This window comes from Meriones unguiculatus, chromosome 21 (genome assembly GCF_030254825.1).
Source record: "Meriones unguiculatus strain TT.TT164.6M chromosome 21, Bangor_MerUng_6.1, whole genome shotgun sequence".
Lineage (NCBI taxonomy): Eukaryota > Metazoa > Chordata > Mammalia > Rodentia > Muridae > Meriones > Meriones unguiculatus.
Window position 1 is genome coordinate 52,856,578 of NC_083368.1, and position 17,887 is coordinate 52,874,464.

General features: G+C 40.7%; 1 non-coding gene across 1 annotated transcript; it reads right to left on the reverse strand.

Moving 5' to 3' along the window:
- Nucleotides 1–2,618: 2,618 nt before the first annotated feature.
- LOC132649812 (small nucleolar RNA SNORA17) lies at nucleotides 2,619–2,748 on the reverse strand. Its single transcript, XR_009588325.1, has one exon. It is a non-coding gene; the product is annotated as a small nucleolar RNA SNORA17 (small nucleolar RNA).
- Between the last annotated feature and the right edge of the window lie 15,139 nt (nucleotides 2,749–17,887).

Sequence of the window (17,887 nt, forward strand, 5' to 3'; positions counted from 1 at the left end):
TCTGCAGATTTCAAAAGAAATATCAGAGCAGACAGAGATTCCACTGTACTTCATGAGCAAAAACAATGCATGATAGGAAAAGGAAGATTTTTTTTATGCTAGCAAGCTTGGTTATAAATCATAGAAATAAAATGTTGAAAATACAAGTTTGCATTTTAAAATAAAGAGATTGTGCTGCATCAATTTAAAATGGTCTCCCTGATATCACCATGCTGGATTCAGTTCTATTATTCCAGGCTTGAGGGCTATTTGAAAAGGCTGTCTGTGAAATGGATATGCAAAGTACTAGATTTTGTTCCTTGGAGTCTAGTGAATGTCCTCTCGAGACTCTGATATCGGCAACCATCCACCATGCGACCTATCCAGGACCCCTGTTAGCTACAAACCTTTTCTTCAGTTGCTGTCAGACATCACTGCTCTTTCCCGCCTTTCTCTGGATAGAGGCCATCTTCCCTTCATGTTAGACCAATATCACCCCAAACCGTGTTTTTCCCTCACTTACGGGGAGCTCAGCTTAGCCTAGCCTCTGAGTATCTCCCAGAATTCCTTATGTCCTGATTAACAAAAGGAGCCTCTGGCCTTGGGTTAAAGAGATATTCTCATTTATAATTATTCCTCCCAGAGGAACAACTCTGTTAGAAGTCTTTTAAATTGAGGTTACCAAGGTTTGGTTTTGTTTTTTTTTTTTCTTTCCTCCTGTTGGCCAGTATGAATTTGCTCTGTCCAATATCTGAAACTTCTCCTTAATTTTTAATCTTAAGAGTATTTCTTTCTTTTTAGGTTGAGTCTATATGGTACCAGAATATCATGGTTGTCTGTAGTGTAAATGTTACCTGGAAAAATGTTTTTGTCAATTATGATGAAAACAGGGAAAACATCAATATCAGTGCTACCCATAAAATATGACAGGAAACATCTGCTTAATCTTTATACTTATTTATTTAAAAGAAACTTTTTATTGGCTTCTTATGAATTTCTGTGCCCCAAACCCACTCATCTTTCCTTCCCTTCATGCCTGTCTTCCACCCTTGCCCTTGCCCCCAATAGAGAAAAAAAAATATTTGTGGAAGCTGTAGGGTGTCTCATAATATACTCATCGGTCCACATTTCTTTGCTTGCAAAGATTTCTTGCAATGACTCCTTGGTCTGGTACCAGGCCTTTGGCTTCTGGCACTGTATCAATAAAGGAACCTCACTGGGACTCCTGAATATCCTGTTGTTGATCCGTGTCATTGAGATCCTGTAGTTTTGGATCTTTAGGATGAACCCCTTCATGAACTCCGGCAGTTCATCCACGGGGTAGATATTGGAGTGGGCCAATTCAAATTAGGCTCTGGATCTGAGCCTAAGAGGTATCTGAGCTAGTCAGGCCACTGGCTTTCCAGCTGTCATGTCCTCGAGGCTGGCTCACCCACAACTCCCACACCCAGGGGCAGCTCTACTATGCTGCCCGGGTGAGGTGAAGGGCCTGCTCTCCTGAGTGCTGCAGTAGGTGAGGGACAGCACCACGTCTCCCACTCTGATGACCTCAGAACCACCTCTCCTGTATGCCATAAGCGGCAATGGATGAGAGGGGGAATATCTCTCCTTCACTCATGTCACTGCATGACAGACAAGTGCTGGGACCACCTCTCCCATGCTCACACCCTGGGTGTGGTCCAAGTCCCTGCCATAAGGGTCTGCTCTGTTGTACTGCCCAGCTAAGGTGCAGGTCCTGCTCTCCCGAGTACTGCAGCTGGTGAGGGGCAGGCGTAGGTCTCCTACTTGCTGCAAATACCAAAGGGCAAGGGGGAAGGAAGATACCTCTCCCCTGTTCATGACGCGGCACAGGACGGGAGTGGCAGGGCTAGCTCTCCCACCCTCATACCCTTGTGGCTGGCTCACTAGCAACTCTTGAAATGTTCAAGGCCTGTTCTCTGGATAGGGACAGGGTCAACTCTCCTGCTCTTATGCAGCCAGGGCCATCTCTCCTACCAGGCGAGGGGTGTGTCCAGTTCTGCAGAGCAGTCAGGCATCAACGTGTCTGTAGCACAGACCAGGGACATCCACCTGGCCTTTGGTGATAACAGACCTGTGCTGCTGAAGGGCCATGGACCCAGACCTGGGCCCCAGTGGCAGCAGAGGCCAGGACCCCTCCCGATCCTAGGTGGCAACACCAGCTACTCACATCAGACTGTTCCTCACTATCCTCAAGTCTCCAGTTCTGCCTCTCTTCATTCCCTTGCATTTCTCCACATTTACTTGCTCCTCTTCGTGGCGCCCAGGGTCTCTAGGTGTCTGGGGTCATCTCGGGAGTGTTCTCAGAAGTGCCATGCCCTGCTCGTGCATTATGGTGTCCCCCATCTCCCAGACCAGCATGGTGTCAGACTGGTTAGTGTTTCAGCCTGGCTTCCTGTGTGCGTCCCCTGGCACCGGTCTGGTGGTACTCTCTGGCTTGCTCCTTGCACAGCCCACCAGAGTGGCCCCATGTGAGGGTTGTCTGTCTTGGGGTCACTACCGCCAGGTTTCCACATGGGGTTTTTCTAGCCTCTGGATTTTCTTGCTCCGCACCCTTGGATCTTGTATGGGCCCGTGTGTTACCGACTGGTGGTCATTTCAGGCTTGCTTTTTTTTCAGAGAGTGTTAGGTCACTAACCATTCAGGTGCTCACAGGTCAGAACACTGAGTGTAGACACGGCCTCTCTCCTCTCTGTCACCTACTGGTGAACATGACGTAGCAGAGGCACCTGCCCCACCTCTACAGTCAGTTTATGTCTCCTTCTTAGCACCTTAATATAAAAACTATGCTCTTTTGCCCCAAAGACATATGAACATACTCAGGTCACAACTGTCTTTTGCCCTCCATACTTCAGGCGAAGACCAAACTAGTGTTCTTTTGTAGCAGTTTGTAACAAAGAGTGCACACAATAGATTACACATGACGACCAGCAGCAGAGACAGACTAGCTTGTCTCCCAAGTGTAACATTGTACATAAGTAAAGGTGGCACATTCTTCTTCTCTTTTTTTTTCTCGTTTTGTTACTCTCTCCAGAGTCAAATCATCCAGAGAAGACTGTGGCAGAGAGCTGTCAACAAGCCCTGAGCTGCTCCTTCTACATGGCCTCTGTCCTGGATGGCTGCTTGAATGCTACAAGCGTTAAGCCAGGCGTTACGTTGGCAGGCTCGATGCCCATGGGCATGGAAACCCACCACTGACTGCTTGCTAAGTACCAAGATGGCCCAAGAGCATCGTTCTAGCTAGCAGAGGGCAGAAGTTCACATACCCTCATGCTCACTTCACATGAGCTCAGAAGTGACACTGGCTACTACTTCTGTGCCATTTCACAGTTCCAGAATACTCATTTACTTTAAGAGAGAAAACAGCGTGAAAATGGAAGCTTTAGTGCTGGACAAGATTGCAGTGGGGAGAGATGAGCTCATAAATAGCAAACACAAACCTCAGTGGGGCTTACAGCTCTTACTGTCTGAGCTGAAGCATTGGTTCTTATTGAATTCCCAAAGCCTTGGATGCTTTGGAGTGGCTGCAAGTGCCTGATTGAATTATTTAAAGTTTCTTTTAAACTATCTTAAAAAATTAATAAAAACAGGCATTTCCTAAAATAGGTTAGGTACCATTTTCTGCAGGCTGGAAACCACTAAGTTTAAGTGTGTATTGTGAGGCCGTTATTGGGAGCAAATCTAAATTTAAAAAAAGATTTTCTCTGCTGTCAGTGAATTCTGAAGATTATGGTCCTCATACAAATCACATTAAACTGAAGTGTAACATTGTAACAAGTATTTTAGACAGACTTTCACTGGATAATAGTGATTATCCATGTCTGGTTCAGTTAGAGAGGCATCTAAGTATGAAGGCTGTGGCCTTGGTGGAAACCTGAAGAGCACGCTAAAACAAGGAGCGGCCATTGTTTAGCCTTTTCTGTACTGGTAGAATCATGCAAGATTCTTTACGTGCAAGAAACTTTACATGGCTGATTCGGGGAGTAGCTCTGTCCTGCTCTCTTCTTTTCTTTCCATGGAATGTAACCAGGTCTGTGTGAACACTGGCCCCAGTATTGCTCAGCTAACAGCAGAGGAGTGTCCCCACAGAGCTTGAAAATCCACATTAAGAACCCTGTGTTCTTTGCATAAAAAGTCAAGAGTTATATGTTTCATGTTAACTCTTTCATAAGAAGGCAGTAAGCTTCTGTCTCATCAAATCACTATTACTTTGCTTTTCTGTCATTTTGAGTTTGATAAAGTCCTAAGTGATATATAGCTACTTGTGTGAATACAGAAATGATGCAATACTTTTTAAAGTACTACTAATAGCAAATCAAAAGCCATAAATTACTGTGTTTGACTTTTTTTTATGCCATTTATTTTTTTTGGTTGAATATGAGAAAAAAATGACGATGATTTAAACTGTGTTGTGTAGGTATGAGGAGAAAAATCACAAATGTTTAAGATTATTATTGTTGTTATTGTTGTTTTAGATACAGAGTTTCCCACAAGTCTCTCAGTCTAATGCCTGTGAAAGTGTATTAGTCTCCTTGCTGCTGTTACTGTGGCAAAGATCTCAAGTAAACAACTGAAAAGTAGTGTGAATTACTGTGGTTTAAGGTCGCAGAGATTTCATCTCATATTGGGGTGGATTTATTCCTCTGTGGCCTGAGGGACGGCTGAGCATGTGCTCACGCAAGGCTGCTTACCACATGACAGATAACCATCAGAGGCCGAAGAGAAACCACCCCCCCTAAACATGCATGTGACTTCTTTTCTCCAACCATGTCCTAAATCCAGATAACAATTAAATTATATTATCAATGATATCAAATCCAATCACCAAAAATGCTGGCTATGCTCTGTCAGCCAAGAGTTTAATACCTGAGTTGAATGTACACCCAGACTTGAATGATAACAAAGAGTTAACTCTATTATGTATTAATTCATATTCCCAATTTGCATCTCTTGTAGGAGCCTAGGGATATGTACCCTTTTCAGTTTACTTGAGGACTGTCTCTATTTTCCTGTTCCATGAAATAGTCATAAGAAAGATGAGTTGTGACCTTGACTGATCACTAAGATCTCTCTGGGACCAGTGTGAGCTCATCATGGCCAATTTCTTAGAATGGGAAAACTTCTAGGCTTTTAAAACTGCATTTAACGACTTTTAAATTTGATTTTTATTTTATTAGTGTTAGTGAAGACTGAACCCAGTCTTCAGACAAATGCTCTATCATTGAATTACATTCCCAGATTCTATATTTTATTCTTAATGTAGCACATATATTTTAATTAGTTTAAAGAGTGCATATTAAGTGAAGAAAATCTGGAAATAAGAAAATTTATTTATAATTTCAGAAATGATAACTACCCATACATTGATTTATTGTACATATTTGTTTGGTGTTTTATACTTTAACAGTATATATGGGGTTTTTTGAAACCTCAAAGGCCACTCCTGATGATGTACCTCCTCCAACAAGGCTTCATCTACTCCAACAAGGCCACATATCCTAATCCTTCCAGATAGTTCAACTGGGGATTAGGCATGCAAATAAAAGAGCCTATGGGCCAGTTCTTATTCAAGGAATCACATTCTACTCCCTGCCCTCCACAGTCTTGTATCCACATCATAATGAAAAATGTGTTCAGCCTAACTTCAGAAGTTTTTATAGTCTTATGTTTAGAAGCATAAAGTCTTTTCTGTTGCTGTAAAAAGACACCATGACCACAGAAACTTTTATAAAGAAAAACATTTAATTGGGGCTGTCTTACAGTTTCAGCAATTTAGTCCATTATCATTATAGTAGGAAGAATTGGTGCTGGAGAAGGAGCTGTAAGTTCCACATCTGAATCGGTAGGCAGCAGGAAGAGACAGTGACATACTGGCCAGACTTGAATATCTCTTACACAAAGCCTAACCCATTGACACACTTCCTTCAACAAGGCCATACCTACCCCACCTATCCCAAAAGGCCACATCTCCTCATAGTGCTACTCCTTGTGGGCCCATGGGACTATTTTTATTCAAATCACCATATTCTTTACAAAATATTACAAAAATGTTTTTTAACTTTTATTAATTATATTTTATTCACTTTGTATCCCCCCCATAAGCCCCTCCCTCCCCCCTCCCAACCCCACGTCCCCCTTCTTCATGCATGCCCTTCCCCAAGTCCACTGATAGGGGAGGTCCCCCTTGCCTTCCTTCTGATCTTAGTCTATCAGATCTCATCAGGAGTGGCTGCATTGTCATCCTCTGTGGCCTAAGAATACAGGAAACAAGTTTGGAACCTGCCACAGAGGGCCTCTGAAAGGCTCTCCTCTGCAGACTATCAAAGCAGATGCTGAGACTTATGACTAACTGTTGGGCAGTACATGGAATCTTAAGAATGATTTTTAATATTTTTCCATTTTGAAAGTTTTTGAGCTGTGCCTCCACAGCCCACATTGCTCTCAGCATTATTTTCTTCCAAGCTCCTACTACAATAGTCTACTTACAGTGTCCAATTGCTTTTCTAGTCCTAAGTCTTATATCAAAGTGTTTCATATTTTCAACAACCAACATGGTAAGGCCTGTCACAGCAATACTCAAAACCCTAGCACCATCTTCTATCTTAGGGTTTTTATTGCAGTGAAGAGATAACATGACCAAAGCAACCTACAAAAAGAAGAATTTAATTGGGGTTTCCTTACAGTTTTAGCAGATTAGTTGTTGGAGGTTGGTGTGATATTAATTACTGGCCCCCAAGATCTTGTCCCTGCTCAGAAAAGCACATTCCACATAAACTCATCCTTATTGCATAAACCTGCCTAAGTCATGATACCTGATTGGTTAATTCAACAGCCTATACATGGGCAGTGCAGAATGGGGTAAGAATGGCTAAGTTCCCGGTCTTTTGGGTTTGAGAAAAAATCACGGGAGACAGACAGATGGAAAGAGTGAAAGAAGGAAGACACCATGATGGTTTAGGGTGGAGAAGAAACCACGTGAGCTGGGAGGAAGGACTCCAATAATGGCATGAAAAGGTTCAGATAAAGAATACGAGCAAGTACCACGGGATTATGGATGGAAGGTAGTTCAGATGAGAAGCATTAAGGTGGACGGCACTGGACGGAGACTGGGAGGGGGATGGTGAGGTTATTGAGACAGTGTAAGTGAAGTATCTGCCCGGCCCAAGATGAATAAGGCAATTATAAAATCTACCAGCTGTCTGTGTCTTATTATTTGTGACAACTGGTTAGGGCTGATAATAAACATTATATAGCCCATAAGCAGCTTTTATTTACTTCAATTAGTCCATGTCCATCTTGGCAAGGAGTGTGGTACCAGGCAGGTAGGCATGACATTGTTGCAGTAGCTCAGACCTTGCATCCTGACCTGCAGGCAGAGATGACTGGGTCTGGGAAGAACTCTTTGTCTTTGTTTGTGGTTTTGTTTTAAAAAAATAATTTAATTAATTACAATTTATTTACTTTTAATCCAGCTGTAGCCTCCTCCCTCTTCCTTTCTCAACCTCTCCCTCCCTCTTCTCCTTCCATGTCTCTGCACCACTGATAGGAGAGACCTTCCTCCCCTTCCATCTGACACTAGCCTATCAGGTCTCATCCGGACTGGCTGCACTGTCTTCCTCTGTGGCCTGGTAAGGCTGCTCCCCTCCCTCCTTTTTTAAACCTCAAAGCCTATCCCCAGTGAACAAGTCCTCTAACAAAGCCACACCTACTCCAACAAGGCTATGCCTCCTAATCCTTCCTAAAAGTCCACCAACTGGGAGCCGAACATTCTAAAACATGAGATTATGGGGGTCATTCTCATTTAAAACCAACATAACTGCCTTTCTGTAAAGAAAAAAAAAAAAAACAAAAAAACAAAACCAGCTCTTCCTACAATATTTTTCTTATATTTATTTCACTTGTTACTGAGCTGAAGGAAATCCTAAATCATATATTTGTGACCTTGTGATACTTAAGAATATACATAAATCCTCAATAAAGTTTCAAGCTTGCCTATCCCACTCTCCTTTTATGGGAAAGTGAATAGATATTTCTGGATACTTATGCCCAGGTTCTCTGACGTCATGAGCTATCTGTTCTGCAATAACCTGATCATGTATGTGACTCCAGAATAACAACCAGACAGGCTTTTGAGAGGAAAAGAAACAACTGCAGAAAGCTTCCTTGGAGAGGTAATTATGCTAATTTTGATTATCATTGCTTTAATAATCATGAGGAAAGAAATCTAGCAAAAAAGTAGTTAGCAAAAATATGAGTTACTATTCCTTTTTCAAAATTTTGCCTTAAAAGGTACATGAATCAAGTTTATGATGTTTATCCTGGAATCATATTAGTATAAAAAGACTTTGGTTACTTGCGTATTGTCTATGATCTTTTTCCAAAACCTCTTTGTAAAACACTGAATATGACCCATCTGACAGAGAGCAGATGCATTTCCCTAGGAACCACTCTTTACTTAGAAGTAGACACAATCAGGGCTTTGTGAACAGAACCATGAGTTCTGGTTCACAAATGTCCTCTCAGAGATGCTGAGTTGCCCTGAAAAGCCCAAGAAGAGCTTTGTGCCAGTGACTTTCCAAAGCTGTCTTTGAAACTGACCTTATTGGATTTCTGCTGGGTAATGTGCTCTGGGGCTGCCCTGCATTGCTTGAATGGATTGAAGCAAGCTCCCTGTCTCTGACCTGAGTCTGGTTAGTGGAGCAGGGTTCAAAAGAGGTTAGCAGGGCTTCTGTTTCAGGTTATAAGGAAGTGCCCCTGAAAGGTACATGACTTACAGACTTCCTACCTGCCTCTCCTATCTCCTATGCTCATCTCAATACACAACAGTTATAGTCATATAGATAAGGACAATGGCTAACACATTGTTTTATGTTTTTCTACTAAAGGAGCAATTATTACAGTGAGTCAAGGCTGGGTCCAGTCTCTTTCCAGACATTAGATCTGTGGTTGTTTCCTTTTGTCATTTGAACCCAGCACCACATTAATCATGTCAGTGACTTATGCCTGGATTGGTGCAGGCTGAGCCTAAATGTCAGTCACCAATGTTCCTGCTGCTTGCTTGGGATCCTCTTTACCTGTGCATGCAGCAGCTGTTACAGACACTGCATGGAACCAGGTGCTCTCTGGTTTTGCATACAATTATTAAACATCACATAGGTAACAGAAATGAACTGACAGAAAGAATGCTGATTCTTTAAAAAAAAAAAAACAAAACTCCTAATGGAGTTTGCCTTAAATAAATTTAAAACACCAACATAAAGGGAAGGCACTCTTTATAGCATCAGGTGAGGCCCTCTGATTGAAAGGTACAGTCACCCATGTCCCCTAAGTCTAGGCTGTGGAAATCCCCTTCAGGGGGGCACCTACAAAGGAGAGCAGCTGCAGGAACGTGGTGAAGAATTCAGATGAAGTCACCTAGATAGTGGGTCATGTAGAGACCTTAAGGACAGTGGGACTTTGCTAGTCTTTTGTCAGCTTCGAGAGTTCAGTGGGAATAGAAAGAACAAATACGTACAGATATTTCCCCATAGGTTCCAAGTCTGCTCCTCATATTGTTTTCCATTGGGCAAAGAACTGATGCTTCTGAATACCTGACTCTGCTAACTGCAGCTATGTCTAGGGATGTGAGCTGTTCACTGTGCGCCTTAGGTAAGAACCTCAAGAAGCTGACCCAGAGCTGCTGATGTGGACGAGAGAATGTGTGAAGTGTGATAAAAGGAAAGAACACTGATACAATCTGGGGATGTGGCTCAACAGGAGAGCATTGGTTTAATATGTGCAAAGCTCTGGGTTAGGCCCCTAGTGCTGGAATAGAAGAAAAAGAAAGAGACTTGGTAAGTGCAAGGTTGTCTCTAAGGAATGTGCACCCAGCACATTTATCTTATCCAGCACTTACCCAGCAGAGACAATGCTCACCTGTCTCTTGTAGTTATGCATATCTTAAAAGCAACACCAACTAGCTGGCTGTCTTTGTTCTGAGGTGACTTTCCAAATACGTTTTTGTGATGCAAGGCTTCGGAAGATATTTTGTCATCCTGAAAGAGCAAGAACAGGTGTCTTTCTCTCTGTTACAAAAGCCCCCGTTCTTCTGTGCTTAAGATTTCCTTTCAGAAGGAAATCCAGTGTATATGCCAACTAGGAATGCCCCTTAGGTAATTGAGGGAAATGACATTGCTACTTGCTTTGCTGTGAGCTGTGCAGTCCTTGTTGGTGCAACTTTGTGATTTCTACCAGACAGCTCAGGAAACCACGGAAGACTAACGTGTCGCTTGCAGTAGCAGATATTCCCAAACTTTTGATTTGGGATTTTGCTACATTTGTTTCTTTGAGATAGGTTCCCACTAAATTGCCCAAGCTGGCTTCAAACCTGTAATCTTCCTGCCTCCAGCTCCCCTAGTGCTGAAATTACAGAGTATGTCATTGAGCCTGGAACAGTACAGTTCCTGGCTGCATTTGTCCAGAGCTGTGTTTCCAAAGGTACCTCATTAATAAATGGTTTCAGGAATCTAATAATCAAGGCTTGGTTTACAGGAGAGATGTGAAATTCCTTTGTTTTATTTGTTTATTTATTTGTATTCAAGAATCTGACATTTACATGTGATCTGTTTTTAATTACTGAAGGCACTGTGCTTCTGTTACAAAGGTAACATGGGCACTAGAAATCCTGATTAAGCCCCATCTGAAATCACCAGCTCACCCTGAGTTTCTGCCTTGAGCTTTCCTCATGGTGTTTCAGAGACACATACATGGGTTCAAGGCAGAGTGGGTTCCAAGGATTTCTCCACTAAACATAATCCTTTGACACTTTGAGCTTGATTTTTCTATCTGCCTAAGTAAGAACAAAAAAGGTACCTCAAAATAGCTTCTTACTGTGACTATCCAGGCATCCATACCAGACTAGCATACAGTAGAGAACCATTACAAATCCACATATAACCATTGATAGCTAATGTTAGATGCTAAGAAACAACTGAAGTAGAATAATTTAGATTTAGAATTAAGACTATTTGGAGAATTCTTGATTTTAATTACTTACCCAAATTCTAAAGTTAGAATTCTGTTTAAAGTTGTTTACTTCACCAGATTTACACAGTATCTTGAGTGCTAGCCATTTTGCCACTTACATGTTTTTTTAATCAAGTAATTAATTCATTTTACATTCTAACCACAGTTTTCTCTTCCTCCTTTCCTCCCATTATCTTCTCTCTCCTTCCCCTCCTCTTCTTTCCCCTTCCTGCCCCCATCCACTCCTCCACCATTTCCCCTCAGAAAAGGGCAGGCCTCTCATGGATACTAAGCAGCCATGGTATACCAAGTTCCAGTAAGACTAGGCACCTTCTCTCCTATTAAGGATAGACAGTAGAAGGAAAGGGTCCCAAAGGCAGTCAGACTCAGCCCCTGCTCCCGCTGTTAGAAGTCCCACAAAAAGACCAAGGACACACCTGAAACATGTGCAGAGGGCCTTGCTCAGTCCCATCAGGCTTCCTGGTTGGCAGGTCAGTCTCTATGGACTGCTATGAGCCCAGGTTAGTTCCTTCTGCAGCTAATACTTTTGACTCTCACTGTCAAGTCAAATGGTTTGATTTGATTTTGAATAAACCCACCTGCCTCCTTTTTTTCCTTGGGTTATTATTATTATTATTATTATTATTATTAATTGTTTTGGGGCCACTGTCCATGTTTTGTATCACAATTGAATGAATGAATATCATTGTTTTTATAACCTATCAATAGGCCCAGAATATTTTTAGTTCCTTCCAAGGAATGGAGTTTAATTCTGGTAGTCAAATCACTTTTTGAGGCTTCATTTGACCTTCCTCTGATTTACCACTAGTGATGGGTTTCCTGTGTTTTCTAGAGGTCTGAAAATTCAGATGAGGAAACCCCTCTCTAATAAAGGATCAACCTATTGATTGTGTTTACACAAACACAAAGACATTCCATGGTGTTTTTCTGGCAGATGTCAAGAGGACAACATGACTGGGTGAGCTTAACTGGTCACCGTTGTGTTAAAGAGACCGAGGTCGGTAGTTAAGCCCAATTCGACCTGTCAGTTCTGTTCTCTTCTGCCATGCCAGCCATCTTACACACAGAAATGCAAGTGCAAGCCCGACCCTTTCCAAGTCTTATCAGTTGTGACTGCATGTGTGACAAACAATGAGAGGCATCAAATCCATTCAGTCTTGCCCGCTTGTGTTCATAATTGTTTTATATTCTAGAATAATTTCACCAAATAAACGTTAATGTTTAGTGTACTTGTAATCATGTCTTAGGCAAAGAGAATTTAGCTTGATAGATACAATACTTATTATGGATAACATTACGATTGTAAATAAAAAGAAATTTCATGAACAATGGCTCAAATAAATTCAAGTGAAGCTGGGAAGTTAGCACCATTGCCATCCCTTGGCCCTTCAGACTGTATATTTTTTGTCTTCAAAGTGCACTTACCATGTTGTGTCTTAAAATGAGCATTCAGTGTAATCACCTGGTATTACTCACTTAACTACTACTGGGAGTACCTACCTGCCCAAAGCTCTTCTGAGAACAATCAATGGATCATTATATATCTCATAGATGCAAAATGTTATATGTCTATTATATCGTATGTATACATTAGACATAGTATGTAGAGATATGAAAATGACATCTGATAATGTGAGTGCAGACGTATTCTTGTAACTGAAGATTTAAATTTTTTCTTTGAATTTACCTATTTTTTTAAGTGGAGTAAATTATTAGGTTTTCATTTGCAGTGTTCTAAGGCAATTTGCTACCGTGCCAGATGGTTCTTCTGTTACACTTGAGAATTTTCCATCTGACAGACTTTGTCAGGGCATATGTCAGTAACGTCACTCATGAGGAAAGCCTTCCGAATGACATGGCTGTCTCTGAGGGCACTTATCTGGAGCATGTGTTATGTCTTTAGAAGCCTTGAGTTCACACATTAAAGGCATTAGTCTAGTCGTAAATTGTTTAAGCTCCACCAGCTCAACGCCTGGAAGAAATTGCATCTGGAAAATTCACAATGTCTATTATCTTTCCTCTTTTCTGTTTAGGCTGTAAAATGTATTTATGAAGTGTGTGTGGGGTACAATTCTATTTTCTTTTTAAAAAGTATTCCACTTGCACTGACTTTTTTCCCCCCCATGTTCTAACAACCGATCAAAATGTATCTGAGACTTTAACATCTGTTAAGGATTGTGCCTGGGAGAACATCCTGGCTATCCTTGGCCTCTTTTTGTCCTGCACTTAATAACTGGTAATGCCTTAAAATAACAGTTGTGCTTTGATGACATGCTGTTGCCTCCTGTAGAGGCAGCACTGACACCACACTGATCTATTTTTAACAATGAAAACTAGCTGCGTTAAGCCACCTTTCTTTTTCTTCCTCCTAGGACAGCTGACAGTCATTAGACATGAAGGGACCGAAGGGAGCAGCTGTGATTCTGGATCAGGTTGGTGAGCTTTTTGCAGCCATGATAACACAACCTCACATTTATTAGCATGCTGCCGGCTCTTGGAAACATGATCGTCATTTCAGCATCAGCTGAACATTTTGGTGGAGGCAAAATTTATATCCTGTGGGTCTTTTCTGAGACTGACACTCAACCAAGGTCCATCTATGGATATAACCTAGAACTTCTGCTCGGATGTGGCCCATGGTAGCTCAGTAACCAAGTAGTTTTCCAAAGTAAGGGGAACAAGGACTATTTCTAACAGGATCTCAAGGGCAGGCTCTTTGACTCCCCCCCCCCCCAGGGGAGGAGCAGTCCTGTTAGGCCACAGAGGAGGACTTTGCAGCCAGCCCTGAAGATACCTGATAAAACAGGGTCAAATGAAAGGGGAGGAGGTCCTTCCCTATCAGTGGACGTGGAAAGGGGCAGGGAAGAGACCAAGGAGGGAGTGTGGGGTTGGGGAGGGAATGAGGGAGCAGGATACAGCTGGGACACAGAGTTAACAAAATGTAACTAAAAAGAAAAATAAAATAAAAAAAAAAAACAACAAATAGCTTGATCAATGGAATAGAATTTAAAAAAAAAATAGAAATAAAACCACATACCTTTGAAAAAAAAATCATAGTGGCCCACTTTTATTGAGAACTTATGTATCAGGTGTGCTTCTAAGCAACTGAAGGGCTTTGATTCAGTTTTCTAGATAGTCCTCTAGGGAATGTAACTTCATTGTTATAACGGCTTTTGTGTATTTGGGGAAAGTGAGGCGCAGAAGATTAAGTAAGCTCTCCAGGGTACACAGAAAATGATGTCCACAGTCAGTAACACCTGGGAAAGAGGTGTGTTCAAGCTTCAGAGATCATATTCTGAAACCAGCACCCCACTGAAAATCCCAGTGCTTCAGTGGAAGAGTCAGAGTTAGTTTCCTTTGCCTTTTATTTAAGCCCAGCTCAGAAGAGCGCTATAGGGGAAAGCTTAGCTTCCATCTTTCCCTAAGTATTAAGTATCTGTGTTTTCAGCTGGATAAATCACACACGTGTGAACCCTAATAAGGTACCTTTGCAGCTCGCTCATCAATCCAAAGCGTGATCCGATTAGTTTATAGAGGACTTAGAGAGATAACCGAGGCCTGCAGCATGTCAACATGGGAGCATCACACCTCCTGCTGTTTTGTTTTATAACATTTGTGCCAATTCACAAGAATTCTTGGGAACTGGCAATGAGAAATTTAATTCACTAAAAGTTACATGAAAAGAATTCATAAGAAGTAGCCTGTTGTATGGGGAAGGGATGAGAGCATTCCTCTTTTCACCAGAACCCAGGAAAAAGAGAAAGACACCCACAATGTGCACTGATCACGCAGCATTGGAAGGACCTGCTGCTAACTCGATGAGAAGACAAGCAGTTCATCTGCCCGAAAAGAAAAACAATTAAACAAAGTGGGATAAAAAAGATCAGGAGGTATGTTTTCAGGGACAACTATTCAGCACTGGATAGAGAAATTGCAATTACGTATGTAAGAATACATGTATTAATTATACATAATTAATAAAATAAGGCTATGAATCTGAAAGAGAGCAAAAAGCAGTATATGAGATGGTTTGGAAAGAGGAATAGGAAGAGGAAAATAATATATTATAATCTCAGAAAAATTAGAAATACCTGAGAATAAGGAAATATAAAAATGTGGTAATACTTTCTAGTAATTTCTAGTAATATTAGAAAAAACCAGATAACTATTTCTCAAAGACAACTTTATAGCAAAGTATATGTGATATCATAATGGACTGAATTGTGTTCCTTTGAAAGTCAGATGATGCCTCTGGTTATTTGAATAAGTGTCCCCGGAAGCTTTTGTGATGGAACACTTGGTTCCCAGCTGGTGAAGATGTTTAGGGAAATTATGAACCTTTAGCATGTTCAACTTTTCTGGAGGTAGATAGGCATTGGGGTGGGCTTGAGGGTTTGTGGCCTCAGTCCACTTCCAATTCGTCCTCTCTGGTTCCCATTCACTTTCTCTGGTTCCTCCTTCTACTTCCTGTTCATCCTTTTTGGTTCTTCTTTCCACCTCCTGCTCATCTTCTTTGGTTCCTGTGTGTGGATGAAATGGATGAAAATGTGGTCAGCCAGCTTCCTGCCACTGTGCTATGTCTTCTCTTTCTCTCCACTAGGATGTATTCTACTCTTTGAAACCTCAAGCCAAAATCAGTCTTCCTTAACCTGCTTTTTTTTTTTTTTTTTTGGTCATGCTATTTTATTTATTTATTTATTTATTTATTTATTTATTTATTTACTGAAACAGAATAGTAGCCAATTCAACAACCTCACTTATAATTCTTCACAAAGTGACTGTTGAATTAAAGTTGAGAAGGTTGATTAATTTGAAAATATTTGTGAAACAGCAAATGGTTAAAATATCCTAAATATATCAAGAGAAATGATAACCACTTTGACATATATGAAGATTTATTGTAACAATTTAATAATTGAGATAAAATTAACATGATAGAGAGATATTATTTAATACCTTTTCAATTACCTGAAATTGAAAACTACAAAGTTACCAACTGTTAGAAGAAATATGCACTAATGACAACTTCTACACCTTAAATAAAAATTTCAGCAGCTCTGTTCAAAACAAAGGAAACAAGACAAACATCAACAATAGAAAAACACACATACTTATACAATGCAATGTTATATGTTCATGAAAATGACTGACTGACTAATACACAATCATGACTGGCTTTTGGTGATGAGCCGTGAAGATACAATTCCAGAATATCTTATAAAATGCTAACGTTTTTGAAATGAAGCAAAACTGCTGGCTGTCCTTGCCACTACTGAGATGGCATTTCTTAGCTTTGCCTCATGCTCTAAGATCTTTTACCTTTTGAGAAATTAGACAGTTGGACAGGCAGAGGGCAAAATTGGGGATTTTGCAAATCCCTATTTCCAGAGAAGTCTTTATTAGAAATATCTGTTTGCATGAGATTTTAATCTGATATGTAGAGCTATTATTTTTCAGTTTTAGAACTTTAAATTTGTTTCTGTTCTCAATACATTCTTATATTATTTCTACTGTCCTGCTTATGTCTTAATGTTCAGTTATTACATTTTTTCCCATCTGCTATCTTTGTGTATGGAAATGAAAAAAAAAAGAACTATTTTCTATGATGCTCACAAATTATTAGAATAATTTCCATGGAATACTACAAATTAAATCGCTATTACAGAGATCTACTTGTTCAGATGCATAAGACTTTAATTTCAAAATTTCAAATGAACTTGTTTTGTGCGTTGTTTATTCCCATTTTACAGAGGGATAAACCAAGGTTAAACATTTCCTATCAAAAATCACATAGTAGAGTGTTGTAGGTGTACTGCTATTGTGCCCTGTGTAAAGGTTCAAAAACTGACTTCCGTGCCCCCATAGCTGGTTGCAATCCTTGTTCTGAGAATCTCCTGCCTCAAGTTCGTATAATATTGCTCCCTAATTGTTCCCTGATATGCAAAGAGAAGTTTCCTTGATGAGGGTTGAGAGCTATCCTTAGCTGGGAACATAAGGCTAAGTTTTAAAATGCAGTTACAGATTATGCTGGTCCAGTAAAGTGGCTGGGATAAGTTCTCTGAGATCAATGAGTTCACTAGTCCTGGATGCTTTGACAGATTTTCAGTACCAGCCGTGACTTCTCTCCCGTTGAACAGGCTTTAACTCCAAGTAGGCTAACGCCAACATTAACTTACCACTATTACACCATTGAGAATATCTTATTCTGATCTTCATTGTTTTGGCTTACAGGCATCACAGCTGGATAGGATTATCTATTCATTCTCCCTTGTTAATTTTCGTAAAGAGCTAGACTTCAAGAAGGAGGTTGTCGGGTCCGATCCAGTTCGCATCTTTTGAGTCCTGTGTCCAAGATTGTGGTACCTTAAGCAACAGAGACGAACAACAAATGAGCAAAAAACAAGTCAATATCCCTGATGAACACTGATTTAAAAATATCACAATAAAGTGCTTATAAAACCAAATACAGGCATATATGACCAAGCTGGCCTTATCCAGAGATGCAGGGAAGGTTCAACATTTACAACTCAGAAAATGTAATAAATTACAGAAATGAACTGAAGGACTAAAAATCACATGACCACTTCAATTGATGCAGCAAAGACATTTGACAAAATTGAATGTGTTTATAAAAGATATGAGCGATGAACATATCAGTGCCTGTTTCACCAAATGGCACCCAGGTTCACAAGGTATCATCAGGACTTTGTCTCTCCTCCTTCCAGCATTTTTTTTTTTAACTTGGAGCTTTATCTTTAGCTCTAGGGAGTCTCTTATTGCAAAAAAATGTATACACCAGTAGCTCAACTGGTCAGTTCATGATGACAGTTCAACAAAGAGCTGAACCTGCCTCTGGCTGCTGCTG